The sequence below is a fragment of the Lynx rufus genome, unplaced genomic scaffold (assembly GCF_022079265.1).
Source record: "Lynx rufus isolate CCGP_SWC_20201006 ecotype Redwood Valley unplaced genomic scaffold, mLynRuf1.p SCAF_35, whole genome shotgun sequence".
Taxonomy (NCBI): Eukaryota; Metazoa; Chordata; class Mammalia; order Carnivora; family Felidae; genus Lynx; species Lynx rufus.
The window spans coordinates 1-13,381 of record NW_025814851.1 but is presented as its reverse complement, the minus strand read 5'-3'; the positions used below and the strand labels follow the sequence as shown (position 1 = coordinate 13,381).

At 49.3% G+C, this 13,381-nt stretch overlaps 1 long non-coding RNA gene across 12 annotated transcripts in view; it reads right to left on the bottom strand.

Annotated features, from left to right (window-relative positions):
- The window catches only part of LOC124522311 (uncharacterized), a 42,656-nt gene extending 29,284 nt beyond the window's left edge, over positions 1 to 13,372 (bottom strand). For 6 of the 12 annotated variants that reach the window (XR_006964743.1, XR_006964746.1, XR_006964750.1 and 3 more), the window contains exons 1-2: positions 6,575 to 13,372; positions 646 to 5,928 (exon numbers count right to left, since the gene is read on the bottom strand). This is a non-coding gene — a long non-coding RNA (uncharacterized LOC124522311). The remainder of the gene's footprint in view (positions 1 to 645; positions 5,929 to 6,574) is intronic. The other 6 variants (XR_006964748.1, XR_006964747.1, XR_006964745.1 and 3 more) reach the window with 6 other exon arrangements.
- Positions 13,373 to 13,381: the final 9 nt, after the last annotated feature.

The window sequence follows — 13,381 nt, the reverse complement described above, 5'->3', positions numbered from 1 at the left end:
CAGCCGGATAACAGGGGTTTGGGGCCTTGGACGAGTATGGAAACCGTCTTCAGAACTGGGCACACAGACTGGCAAGGACCTCACTCAGTCGCCGGAACCAGGCTCAGAACCTCACAATTGGAACGCATCCCGAAGCCCTGCCTTTTCCTCTACCGGGCGCCGGAACTTCCGGACGCGGGCCTTCCTGCTTCTGTTGGCTTAGTTCCGGGGCGGGACCATAGAAGGCTATTGTGCCGAAGACCGTTCGGCCGGGCCACTTCGATTGTACCGCAGCCTTCGCTCCCCCTCAGCAGCATTCCTCTTTGCCACCTCAGCTATGATCTGCAGGGCTCTTTACAGGCGAACAGAGGAAACGATGGATTTTCCTTTGTGATGTGTGTCGTTCCGTTTCTCTGGCCAGTAGGTGGCAGTGTTGCGCACTGTACCAGTTCGGACCACCTCTTCCCCCGCCTTCCGAGTTTGAAAAAACTCAGAGCTGCCTTCTTTAAAAAAAAAAAAAACAAAACAAAAAAACAACAACAACAACAACAACAAGACCTTCCTTTTACGCATGCGCGCTTTTGGCTGCCCTGGCTGGAAATAGGTTTTTTTTCTACGTGTTAGGGACCCAATAAAACATGCAGCCCTGGGATAAAATCTTTCTACCTTTCAGCTTGCCTTTCTTAAACTGCTGCCGAGGTTCTTCACCAACTTGGATGTCTGCGTCTCTAAGTCGTCTGCTTTTTGGCTTTTCTCCACACGTAGTGATTACCAGGCGCGGAGGGGAAGCGGTACTGGGGGGTCCTTAATTAAAGAGTACAAAGATACAGGTCGGATGATGAAAATTTTGGAAATGGATGATACTGGCGATAGTTGCACAACAGTGTGAACTTCCTGTTGGAACCAATCGATGTTCATTTAAACATGCTTAACATGGTACATTTTATGTGATCGGTTTGAGTACCACAAAAGGGAGAGAACACAGGTGACATAGGATAGAGTTTGTCCTAAATAAGTAGTTACACAAATAGGTGGAAATGAAATGCGGATTTCAAATAAGCCGTGAAAGAACCGGTAGATAACTACTGAAAAGGTACATTGCCCCTCTTGCCTTGCTTGATCTGGGTTGGCCTGCATTCCCTCCTCGTTGTCTCATCAGGTCTCCCCCTTGGTACCTATTGCCTCAGTCAGTGTGCTGCTCTGGGCTGGAAGCAGTGCTCCTCTGTATCCACGTGTGCGTGTGTAACAAGCACATTTGTTGACAGTCAGGACCCTTTCTCTATGGGTGGCCTCCCACAATACATCCTGTGGTTTAGTTTCTACTCCCTTTTGTGGCTTGGGCTTTTTTCCTCTTGAGTCAGATGGATGAAGCTTCAGTTACCCTGGTAACCATTTTTCTCTTTCTAAATCATCTCAACGTCTCATCACTAAAAGACAAGGAGAGGGAGACAAGTGCTTTCCCATCTATCCTGGACCTTCAGGCAAGCTGACGCCTGAGACTGAGTGACCCAGTGAGGAGCTGCAGAAGAATGTTGCCATGACAACAGAATGGCTCACCCCCTTCCAGCACACAGCCCCTTCTCCCTCCCTCTCACTGCCTGATAGATCTCACTTCAGAATGGGAATGTGCTTTGGCTAGGACTGAAGGGATAGGTGTATCGTAGAGGATGGAAGGAGAGAGGTATAAGCCTGAGATGCCTTCAGAAGGAACTGGGGGAGGAACCACAGCCCCCCAAAAAAGCATCCTGCACAACAGGGAGGTCCCAGAAGGCTACGGAGGCAATGAAAGCAGAGTAGCTCTAATGTGTTTGTGATTTTCTCCAGCCCTAAAGGATGCTACAGCATTTTATGCATGGCTCAGGCCCTGGAAAAAGGGGCCTGTGTTGTTAAAGGAGAATGGAGCCTGGCATCACTCGTGGAGGGCACGACAGACTTGAGAAGGACCTGCTCACCTCAGTGACAGCTCTTATGAGTTACTCCGCTGTGTCTGTCTGGTCTGCTCTTCCTTCTGTGCTCTGCTTTGGGGGTCCATTTATGGGACATGAAACGTTGTCCTAGTTAAAGGAGAGGACAAGGCAAGGATGCCCCATCCTCCTCTAACATGGACTGATTGGAGGGTGGACAGAGCAGGGGCCTGTGGGGATGGTGAGCTGGGATCACAGACTCACCAGTGCTCCTCAGACCACAAGGGCACGGTGGGTAACTGATTCTCTCTGGCTGATGTGGTCTTCATGATTATTCACTCTCAGGACTACACAGAAAAGGAGCAAAAACCCCACTGAATCCATTGATGATCTGCTAAGCATCTTTGATATCAATCATGTGACTGGTCTAGCTGAGGAAGTGCTCAGTCGTTCAGATTTCCACCACACCTTCCTTCTTGCCTCCAAGTGGGGAAGGTGTATGTGTGGTTTACAAGTCTCCCCGGGTGGTGCTGGAATGGGGTGCATGAAATCCTTATGTTGCTCACAGTGTCCTGGGTGGTTTCTGAGGGAAGGAGGACTCTTGTGTCCCTGGTCCACGTGGTGAAGTGACCTGCACCACCTTGCATGTGGCTGGTGAAACCTGCTTTTTCCTCTCTCCTCTTGGCCAGTACCTGCTGCTTCCTGGCTGACCCAGCCTCAGCTCACCTGTGTTGGCATGTGGAGACCTCTTGGATTCTTGGTCTCAACGTCCATCACTTCTGTGGGAAGGGCTGTTGCTCCACAGCCTCAGCTGCAGGGTCACCTAGTCTGCTGCGTGCTTAGTCCTCCTTCATTAACCCCTGATGGGGAGTCACTCACTTTCCACATTTCCTTACCTGGGGATGCAGCCTCTGGGAGGTCACAGCACACAGCAGGAGCCAAGATCAGCTCCAGTAAGCTAAGTTCCTAAACTTCGGCCATCCCTCTGCCCAAAGAGACTGCTGGGTCAGCCTGCAAAGTGAACTCCTCTGAGTCCCAAACGCAAATACGTGCAAAATCCTTTCCTCCACTTGTCTGATACATCTCACTTGTCCCCTCCCATTCAGGGGAGTCTGACCTGAGAGCCTTACCTCCATCGGCCACCTCTTTGTGTCATGTACTCCTCCAATACTGGGGGACAACATTCATCTTTGCTTGACCTTCATGCTGACAAGACTCCTATATAGTATATCCAGATCCCAAAGGGAAAGCTTTAGGATTTGTTTGTTTTTGTTTTTGTTTTTGTTTTTAAGAGACTGGCTTACCAATCATGAACCCTTGTGCCATCATCAGCACAGAAAATCTATAAAAGTAAACTCGGAGTTCAAAGACAGACACCACGTTTTATTTATTTATTTATTTATTTATTTTTTTTTTTTTTAGCATAATATAATTTATTGTCAAACTGGTTTCCTAAAACGCCCAGTGTTCTACCCAACAAGTGCCACAGACAACATGTTTTAAGGTTCCTAGGAGATGTTTGTCAGCAATTGTAGTGTCGGAGCCCAGAGAGCTCCTCTCCCAAGTCCTCTGCACCCACCAGCGCCTGGTAACTGTGAAGGATACTCGGGAAGCAGAGATGAACTTACTCAAAGCTTGTGATGTCTTCCAGGAGTTCGGGGGCAAGCTGAGTTGCCTGTTTCTCTCTGACTAGTGCAGGAATGTCTTGGGATAGGCAACCTTTTGTCTAGTCTCATATTTACCACACAGTCAATGAAAAGATCAGCCCTGCGATTGGCTCAATATTTAATCTTTCAAAGGAAATACCTTCTATCATTACGGGGGGGAGCACAGTCTACATGGCTGGAAAACAGAATGAAACCACACCAGTCCTCATCATAAAATCCCTGAAATGAAAATGTTTCCTTGAGAACTTCCCATTCTGGGCACAATGCCTTCAGGAGCCTTCCTGCTGAAGTTACAGTACAGGTTCCTGACTCAGTCCTAACCAGGGCAGTTTCTCCCTAGCTAGTTCATGGCTGTGGGTTCCATCAAGACAAGACAGGTGGGAGCATTCCGGCCTCCAGCAGCTCTTCTCAGGCTCCTGATTCTCCCACAGGCAGTCGCGCTCACACACGCACAGCAATGATGCATCAAACTCCTTTTGAGAGCTCCCGGTGCCAGCCCTGTTCTGAGAATAGACAGTCTCAGTCACAGTATGGGCACATGCCTTCACTGCCCTTAGTGCAGATGGAGAAACCAAGTCACACAGAGACTAAGGAACATTTCTGTTGCCATGCAGCCAGAGAACTTACTAGATGAAGTCCAGACAGCACTGCTGCCCACCCTACGTGACCTTACCATGAGCTAACATCTTCTCGTTCTCCCTCTCATTTATCATGCACATGTCATTTTACCTAGCAGTGAACTAATTTAGCCACTTTAAAGGAAGGTATACCTTGTCTTTAACACAAACACCTCAAAACCTGCAGGAGCTACCATGGGGGCACACACGTGTTCCTGTGGGTTTAAAGGGAGATTATCCAGGAACCCTCCCCCACCCCAGTGATACCCCTCAGTAACCCACAACAAAGCAACAACAGGTGTCACGTGACCTTTTATTCGGCATTCCATAACATTAATGAGAGCCTCTCTTAATAGGTGTGTGGTGCTCTTGTACAAGCTGGTCACGCAGCACTTATCTGGGGAGTAAGAGAATACCAACCAACCAACCAATGAACAAAGAAGTTAGTGAGCTAAGTGTTAGGAAGGAAATAACCCAGGTCCTAGGCCAGGAACAACCTACTTTACACAAGGTGGTCACGGAGAGCCTCTCTGAGGAGGCAATAATGGAGCAGAAACCAGAAGGTTAGAAGGAACCCACCGTGTAAGGATCCAGGGAGAGACTCTTCCAGGCAGAGACAACTGTGATCACCAATGTCCTAAGGAGGGAAGAAGCATGTGCGAGGAACAGGAGTAGGCCAGAGTTACTGCCGTGAAGACAAGAGATGAGCAGATTATTTGGATACGAAAACAGTAGCAGCAGATGAGCACAGAACGGGATGGATACAGGATGTTTTCAGAAGATCGAATCCAGAGGACGTGGTGCTGGGTTGCAGTGGAGACCAAAGGAACATGTCACATGAAGAGGCGTGCTTGGGACATGTTAAGTGTCTGCTCCCTTCTGGTCATCCAGCAAAGACACAGACAAATGTGGATCTCAGGGGACAGGTTGATGCATGAGGTACGAACGTGGGAGGTCCCATTGTGTCCATGCTCTGTGCTGGCACCAAGGATGAAACAACCCACAGAGAGAGTGTAGATGGGAAGGGCCCTGTTAAAAGCCCTGTGGAATAGGGAGTGAGCAATAAACACTGACAAGGAGCACAGTGGCCACTGGGGTTGGGAGAACATCACCCAAAGAGTAAATTTTCAAATAGGCCAAAATACAAATTAGAAGAAAGGGAGGGAGGGACATTTTCAAGAACCAGGCAATTGTTAAGTGTACCAGAGCTATCTGAGAGAGGTACAGTAGGTTGAGGAGAGGACATCATCAAAGGGATTCACTGGTGCCCTTGACAGCTGTTTTCATTTGGGGGGCAGGCTGATAGAAGCTGGACTGGAGAAGTTAGCAAAAAAAAAAAAAAAAAAAAAAAAAAAATGGTTACAGAACAAGGGAAGACTTGCTGTTTACAGCAAGCGAAATGTGGCAGTGTCTCAGAAAGATATGGGATGAGGGATGGCTTTACGTTTTACTGCCTCTTGTATCATAGATAACAGAATGATGGAGAAATAAATGGGTAGGTGATAATTGGAATCATTGCAAAGTCCTACTCCTCCTCCAGAAGATGGGCATGGGATCCAGGTGAAGGGCCTGGCCTCAGGTAGGATAAGGTCCCTTATTCCACAGGGATAGCAGAGATACAGGTGCAGATCCGGTGTTGCTGTGAAGTGGTGAGAGTTCCTGTCCGATAACTGCTCTTTTTTCTTTTCTTCTTCTTCTTCTTTTTAATGTATTACCATTGAACTTCTTGAGAAGCGTGGGTCATGGAGCACTAGAAGGTTACTGCAGATAGAGAAAAGACACAGGTCAGGAGGTTGCAGGATTTCGTCTTTATTAGGGTGTACCAGGAGAGGAGAGAGGAAGGAGCAAAGACCCGTTTTGCGCGGGACAATTTATAGCCCCTTAAGCTGGCCTAATAGAATGTGACATGACCTAGTGGCCATGGAACCGGGGGTTCCCTAAAGGGCTTAATGCCTAGGCTGTAGACGCAGTAGAGGGAGGGGGCTGGAGAACAGGCCTTTTGGGGGTGATGAGAGAGAGGAGTGCTAGACAGCGACTCCAGGGAGGGGAGCGGGGTTCCTGATGTCCAGGGTCCAAGGCAGGTCCATGGGCAGCTGGATATTCGTGTTGGGGAGAACAACCCTGAGGACGGAGAGGACCGGGGGTGGCCGGTTTGTCTTCTAGGGCCTTGATAGGCCTGGAGGCAGCAGGGGAGGGAGGGCTGAGAGGACGATAGCAACTGTGCCTTGGGACCAACGTTCACAGGCTGGAGTGGGCAGAACAATGACCAGGGGATTCGGACACGCCTCGCCCAAAGGACGGTCTGAGAGTCCGGGGACCGAGGAATAGCAGCCGGATAACAGGGGTTTGGGGCCTTGGACGAGTATGGAAACCGTCTTCAGAACTGGGCACACAGACTGGCAAGGACCTCACTCAGTCGCCGGAACCAGGCTCAGAACCTCACAATTGGAACGCATCCCGAAGCCCTGCCTTTTCCTCTACCGGGCGCCGGAACTTCCGGACGCGGGCCTTCCTGCTTCTGTTGGCTTAGTTCCGGGGCGGGACCATAGAAGGCTATTGTGCCGAAGACCGTTCGGCCGGGCCACTTCGATTGTACCGCAGCCTTCGCTCCCCCTCAGCAGCATTCCTCTTTGCCACCTCAGCTATGATCTGCAGGGCTCTTTACAGGCGAACAGAGGAAACGATGGATTTTCCTTTGTGATGTGTGTCGTTCCGTTTCTCTGGCCAGTAGGTGGCAGTGTTGCGCACTGTACCAGTTCGGACCACCTCTTCCCCCGCCTTCCGAGTTTGAAAAAACTCAGAGCTGCCTTCTTTAAAAAAAAAAAAAAAAAAACAAAAAAACAACAACAACAACAACAACAAGACCTTCCTTTTACGCATGCGCGCTTTTGGCTGCCCTGGCTGGAAATAGGTTTTTTTTCTACGTGTTAGGGACCCAATAAAACATGCAGCCCTGGGATAAAATCTTTCTACCTTTCAGCTTGCCTTTCTTAAACTGCTGCCGAGGTTCTTCACCAACTTGGATGTCTGCGTCTCTAAGTCGTCTGCTTTTTGGCTTTTCTCCACACGTAGTGATTACCAGGCGCGGAGGGGAAGCGGTACTGGGGGGTCCTTAATTAAAGAGTACAAAGATACAGGTCGGATGATGAAAATTTTGGAAATGGATGATACTGGCGATAGTTGCACAACAGTGTGAACTTCCTGTTGGAACCAATCGATGTTCATTTAAACATGCTTAACATGGTACATTTTATGTGATCGGTTTGAGTACCACAAAAGGGAGAGAACACAGGTGACATAGGATAGAGTTTGTCCTAAATAAGTAGTTACACAAATAGGTGGAAATGAAATGCGGATTTCAAATAAGCCGTGAAAGAACCGGTAGATAACTACTGAAAAGGTACATTGCCCCTCTTGCCTTGCTTGATCTGGGTTGGCCTGCATTCCCTCCTCGTTGTCTCATCAGGTCTCCCCCTTGGTACCTATTGCCTCAGTCAGTGTGCTGCTCTGGGCTGGAAGCAGTGCTCCTCTGTATCCACGTGTGCGTGTGTAACAAGCACATTTGTTGACAGTCAGGACCCTTTCTCTATGGGTGGCCTCCCACAATACATCCTGTGGTTTAGTTTCTACTCCCTTTTGTGGCTTGGGCTTTTTTCCTCTTGAGTCAGATGGATGAAGCTTCAGTTACCCTGGTAACCATTTTTCTCTTTCTAAATCATCTCAACGTCTCATCACTAAAAGACAAGGAGAGGGAGACAAGTGCTTTCCCATCTATCCTGGACCTTCAGGCAAGCTGACGCCTGAGACTGAGTGACCCAGTGAGGAGCTGCAGAAGAATGTTGCCATGACAACAGAATGGCTCACCCCCTTCCAGCACACAGCCCCTTCTCCCTCCCTCTCACTGCCTGATAGATCTCACTTCAGAATGGGAATGTGCTTTGGCTAGGACTGAAGGGATAGGTGTATCGTAGAGGATGGAAGGAGAGAGGTATAAGCCTGAGATGCCTTCAGAAGGAACTGGGGGAGGAACCACAGCCCCCCAAAAAAGCATCCTGCACAACAGGGAGGTCCCAGAAGGCTACGGAGGCAATGAAAGCAGAGTAGCTCTAATGTGTTTGTGATTTTCTCCAGCCCTAAAGGATGCTACAGCATTTTATGCATGGCTCAGGCCCTGGAAAAAGGGGCCTGTGTTGTTAAAGGAGAATGGAGCCTGGCATCACTCGTGGAGGGCACGACAGACTTGAGAAGGACCTGCTCACCTCAGTGACAGCTCTTATGAGTTACTCCGCTGTGTCTGTCTGGTCTGCTCTTCCTTCTGTGCTCTGCTTTGGGGGTCCATTTATGGGACATGAAACGTTGTCCTAGTTAAAGGAGAGGACAAGGCAAGGATGCCCCATCCTCCTCTAACATGGACTGATTGGAGGGTGGACAGAGCAGGGGCCTGTGGGGATGGTGAGCTGGGATCACAGACTCACCAGTGCTCCTCAGACCACAAGGGCACGGTGGGTAACTGATTCTCTCTGGCTGATGTGGTCTTCATGATTATTCACTCTCAGGACTACACAGAAAAGGAGCAAAAACCCCACTGAATCCATTGATGATCTGCTAAGCATCTTTGATATCAATCATGTGACTGGTCTAGCTGAGGAAGTGCTCAGTCGTTCAGATTTCCACCACACCTTCCTTCTTGCCTCCAAGTGGGGAAGGTGTATGTGTGGTTTACAAGTCTCCCCGGGTGGTGCTGGAATGGGGTGCATGAAATCCTTATGTTGCTCACAGTGTCCTGGGTGGTTTCTGAGGGAAGGAGGACTCTTGTGTCCCTGGTCCACGTGGTGAAGTGACCTGCACCACCTTGCATGTGGCTGGTGAAACCTGCTTTTTCCTCTCTCCTCTTGGCCAGTACCTGCTGCTTCCTGGCTGACCCAGCCTCAGCTCACCTGTGTTGGCATGTGGAGACCTCTTGGATTCTTGGTCTCAACGTCCATCACTTCTGTGGGAAGGGCTGTTGCTCCACAGCCTCAGCTGCAGGGTCACCTAGTCTGCTGCGTGCTTAGTCCTCCTTCATTAACCCCTGATGGGGAGTCACTCACTTTCCACATTTCCTTACCTGGGGATGCAGCCTCTGGGAGGTCACAGCACACAGCAGGAGCCAAGATCAGCTCCAGTAAGCTAAGTTCCTAAACTTCGGCCATCCCTCTGCCCAAAGAGACTGCTGGGTCAGCCTGCAAAGTGAACTCCTCTGAGTCCCAAACGCAAATACGTGCAAAATCCTTTCCTCCACTTGTCTGATACATCTCACTTGTCCCCTCCCATTCAGGGGAGTCTGACCTGAGAGCCTTACCTCCATCGGCCACCTCTTTGTGTCATGTACTCCTCCAATACTGGGGGACAACATTCATCTTTGCTTGACCTTCATGCTGACAAGACTCCTATATAGTATATCCAGATCCCAAAGGGAAAGCTTTAGGATTTGTTTGTTTTTGTTTTTGTTTTTGTTTTTAAGAGACTGGCTTACCAATCATGAACCCTTGTGCCATCATCAGCACAGAAAATCTATAAAAGTAAACTCGGAGTTCAAAGACAGACACCACGTTTTATTTATTTATTTATTTATTTATTTATTTATTTTTTTTAGCATAATATAATTTATTGTCAAACTGGTTTCCTAAAACGCCCAGTGTTCTACCCAACAAGTGCCACAGACAACATGTTTTAAGGTTCCTAGGAGATGTTTGTCAGCAATTGTAGTGTCGGAGCCCAGAGAGCTCCTCTCCCAAGTCCTCTGCACCCACCAGCGCCTGGTAACTGTGAAGGATACTCGGGAAGCAGAGATGAACTTACTCAAAGCTTGTGATGTCTTCCAGGAGTTCGGGGGCAAGCTGAGTTGCCTGTTTCTCTCTGACTAGTGCAGGAATGTCTTGGGATAGGCAACCTTTTGTCTAGTCTCATATTTACCACACAGTCAATGAAAAGATCAGCCCTGCGATTGGCTCAATATTTAATCTTTCAAAGGAAATACCTTCTATCATTACGGGGGGGAGCACAGTCTACATGGCTGGAAAACAGAATGAAACCACACCAGTCCTCATCATAAAATCCCTGAAATGAAAATGTTTCCTTGAGAACTTCCCATTCTGGGCACAATGCCTTCAGGAGCCTTCCTGCTGAAGTTACAGTACAGGTTCCTGACTCAGTCCTAACCAGGGCAGTTTCTCCCTAGCTAGTTCATGGCTGTGGGTTCCATCAAGACAAGACAGGTGGGAGCATTCCGGCCTCCAGCAGCTCTTCTCAGGCTCCTGATTCTCCCACAGGCAGTCGCGCTCACACACGCACAGCAATGATGCATCAAACTCCTTTTGAGAGCTCCCGGTGCCAGCCCTGTTCTGAGAATAGACAGTCTCAGTCACAGTATGGGCACATGCCTTCACTGCCCTTAGTGCAGATGGAGAAACCAAGTCACACAGAGACTAAGGAACATTTCTGTTGCCATGCAGCCAGAGAACTTACTAGATGAAGTCCAGACAGCACTGCTGCCCACCCTACGTGACCTTACCATGAGCTAACATCTTCTCGTTCTCCCTCTCATTTATCATGCACATGTCATTTTACCTAGCAGTGAACTAATTTAGCCACTTTAAAGGAAGGTATACCTTGTCTTTAACACAAACACCTCAAAACCTGCAGGAGCTACCATGGGGGCACACACGTGTTCCTGTGGGTTTAAAGGGAGATTATCCAGGAACCCTCCCCCACCCCAGTGATACCCCTCAGTAACCCACAACAAAGCAACAACAGGTGTCACGTGACCTTTTATTCGGCATTCCATAACATTAATGAGAGCCTCTCTTAATAGGTGTGTGGTGCTCTTGTACAAGCTGGTCACGCAGCACTTATCTGGGGAGTAAGAGAATACCAACCAACCAACCAATGAACAAAGAAGTTAGTGAGCTAAGTGTTAGGAAGGAAATAACCCAGGTCCTAGGCCAGGAACAACCTACTTTACACAAGGTGGTCACGGAGAGCCTCTCTGAGGAGGCAATAATGGAGCAGAAACCAGAAGGTTAGAAGGAACCCACCGTGTAAGGATCCAGGGAGAGACTCTTCCAGGCAGAGACAACTGTGATCACCAATGTCCTAAGGAGGGAAGAAGCATGTGCGAGGAACAGGAGTAGGCCAGAGTTACTGCCGTGAAGACAAGAGATGAGCAGATTATTTGGATACGAAAACAGTAGCAGCAGATGAGCACAGAACGGGATGGATACAGGATGTTTTCAGAAGATCGAATCCAGAGGACGTGGTGCTGGGTTGCAGTGGAGACCAAAGGAACATGTCACATGAAGAGGCGTGCTTGGGACATGTTAAGTGTCTGCTCCCTTCTGGTCATCCAGCAAAGACACAGACAAATGTGGATCTCAGGGGACAGGTTGATGCATGAGGTACGAACGTGGGAGGTCCCATTGTGTCCATGCTCTGTGCTGGCACCAAGGATGAAACAACCCACAGAGAGAGTGTAGATGGGAAGGGCCCTGTTAAAAGCCCTGTGGAATAGGGAGTGAGCAATAAACACTGACAAGGAGCACAGTGGCCACTGGGGTTGGGAGAACATCACCCAAAGAGTAAATTTTCAAATAGGCCAAAATACAAATTAGAAGAAAGGGAGGGAGGGACATTTTCAAGAACCAGGCAATTGTTAAGTGTACCAGAGCTATCTGAGAGAGGTACAGTAGGTTGAGGAGAGGACATCATCAAAGGGATTCACTGGTGCCCTTGACAGCTGTTTTCATTTGGGGGGCAGGCTGATAGAAGCTGGACTGGAGAAGTTAGCAAAAAAAAAAAAAAAAAAAAAAATGGTTACAGAACAAGGGAAGACTTGCTGTTTACAGCAAGCGAAATGTGGCAGTGTCTCAGAAAGATATGGGATGAGGGATGGCTTTACGTTTTACTGCCTCTTGTATCATAGATAACAGAATGATGGAGAAATAAATGGGTAGGTGATAATTGGAATCATTGCAAAGTCCTACTCCTCCTCCAGAAGATGGGCATGGGATCCAGGTGAAGGGCCTGGCCTCAGGTAGGATAAGGTCCCTTATTCCACAGGGATAGCAGAGATACAGGTGCAGATCCGGTGTTGCTGTGAAGTGGTGAGAGTTCCTGTCCGATAACTGCTCTTTTTTCTTTTCTTCTTCTTCTTCTTTTTAATGTATTACCATTGAACTTCTTGAGAAGCGTGGGTCATGGAGCACTAGAAGGTTACTGCAGATAGAGAAAAGACACAGGTCAGGAGGTTGCAGGATTTCGTCTTTATTAGGGTGTACCAGGAGAGGAGAGAGGAAGGAGCAAAGACCCGTTTTGCGCGGGACAATTTATAGCCCCTTAAGCTGGCCTAATAGAATGTGACATGACCTAGTGGCCATGGAACCGGGGGTTCCCTAAAGGGCTTAATGCCTAGGCTGTAGACGCAGTAGAGGGAGGGGGCTGGAGAACAGGCCTTTTGGGGGTGATGAGAGAGAGGAGTGCTAGACAGCGACTCCAGGGAGGGGAGCGGGGTTCCTGATGTCCAGGGTCCAAGGCAGGTCCATGGGCAGCTGGATATTCGTGTTGGGGAGAACAACCCTGAGGACGGAGAGGACCGGGGGTGGCCGGTTTGTCTTCTAGGGCCTTGATAGGCCTGGAGGCAGCAGGGGAGGGAGGGCTGAGAGGACGATAGCAACTGTGCCTTGGGACCAACGTTCACAGGCTGGAGTGGGCAGAACAATGACCAGGGGATTCGGACACGCCTCGCCCAAAGGACGGTCTGAGAGTCCGGGGACCGAGGAATAGCAGCCGGATAACAGGGGTTTGGGGCCTTGGACGAGTATGGAAACCGTCTTCAGAACTGGGCACACAGACTGGCAAGGACCTCACTCAGTCGCCGGAACCAGGCTCAGAACCTCACAATTGGAACGCATCCCGAAGCCCTGCCTTTTCCTCTACCGGGCGCCGGAACTTCCGGACGCGGGCCTTCCTGCTTCTGTTGGCTTAGTTCCGGGGCGGGACCATAGAAGGCTATTGTGCCGAAGACCGTTCGGCCGGGCCACTTCGATTGTACCGCAGCCTTCGCTCCCCCTCAGCAGCATTCCTCTTTGCCACCTCAGCTATGATCTGCAGGGCTCTTTACAGGCGAACAGAGGAAACGATGGATTTTCCTTTGTGATGTGTGTCGTTCCGTTTCTCT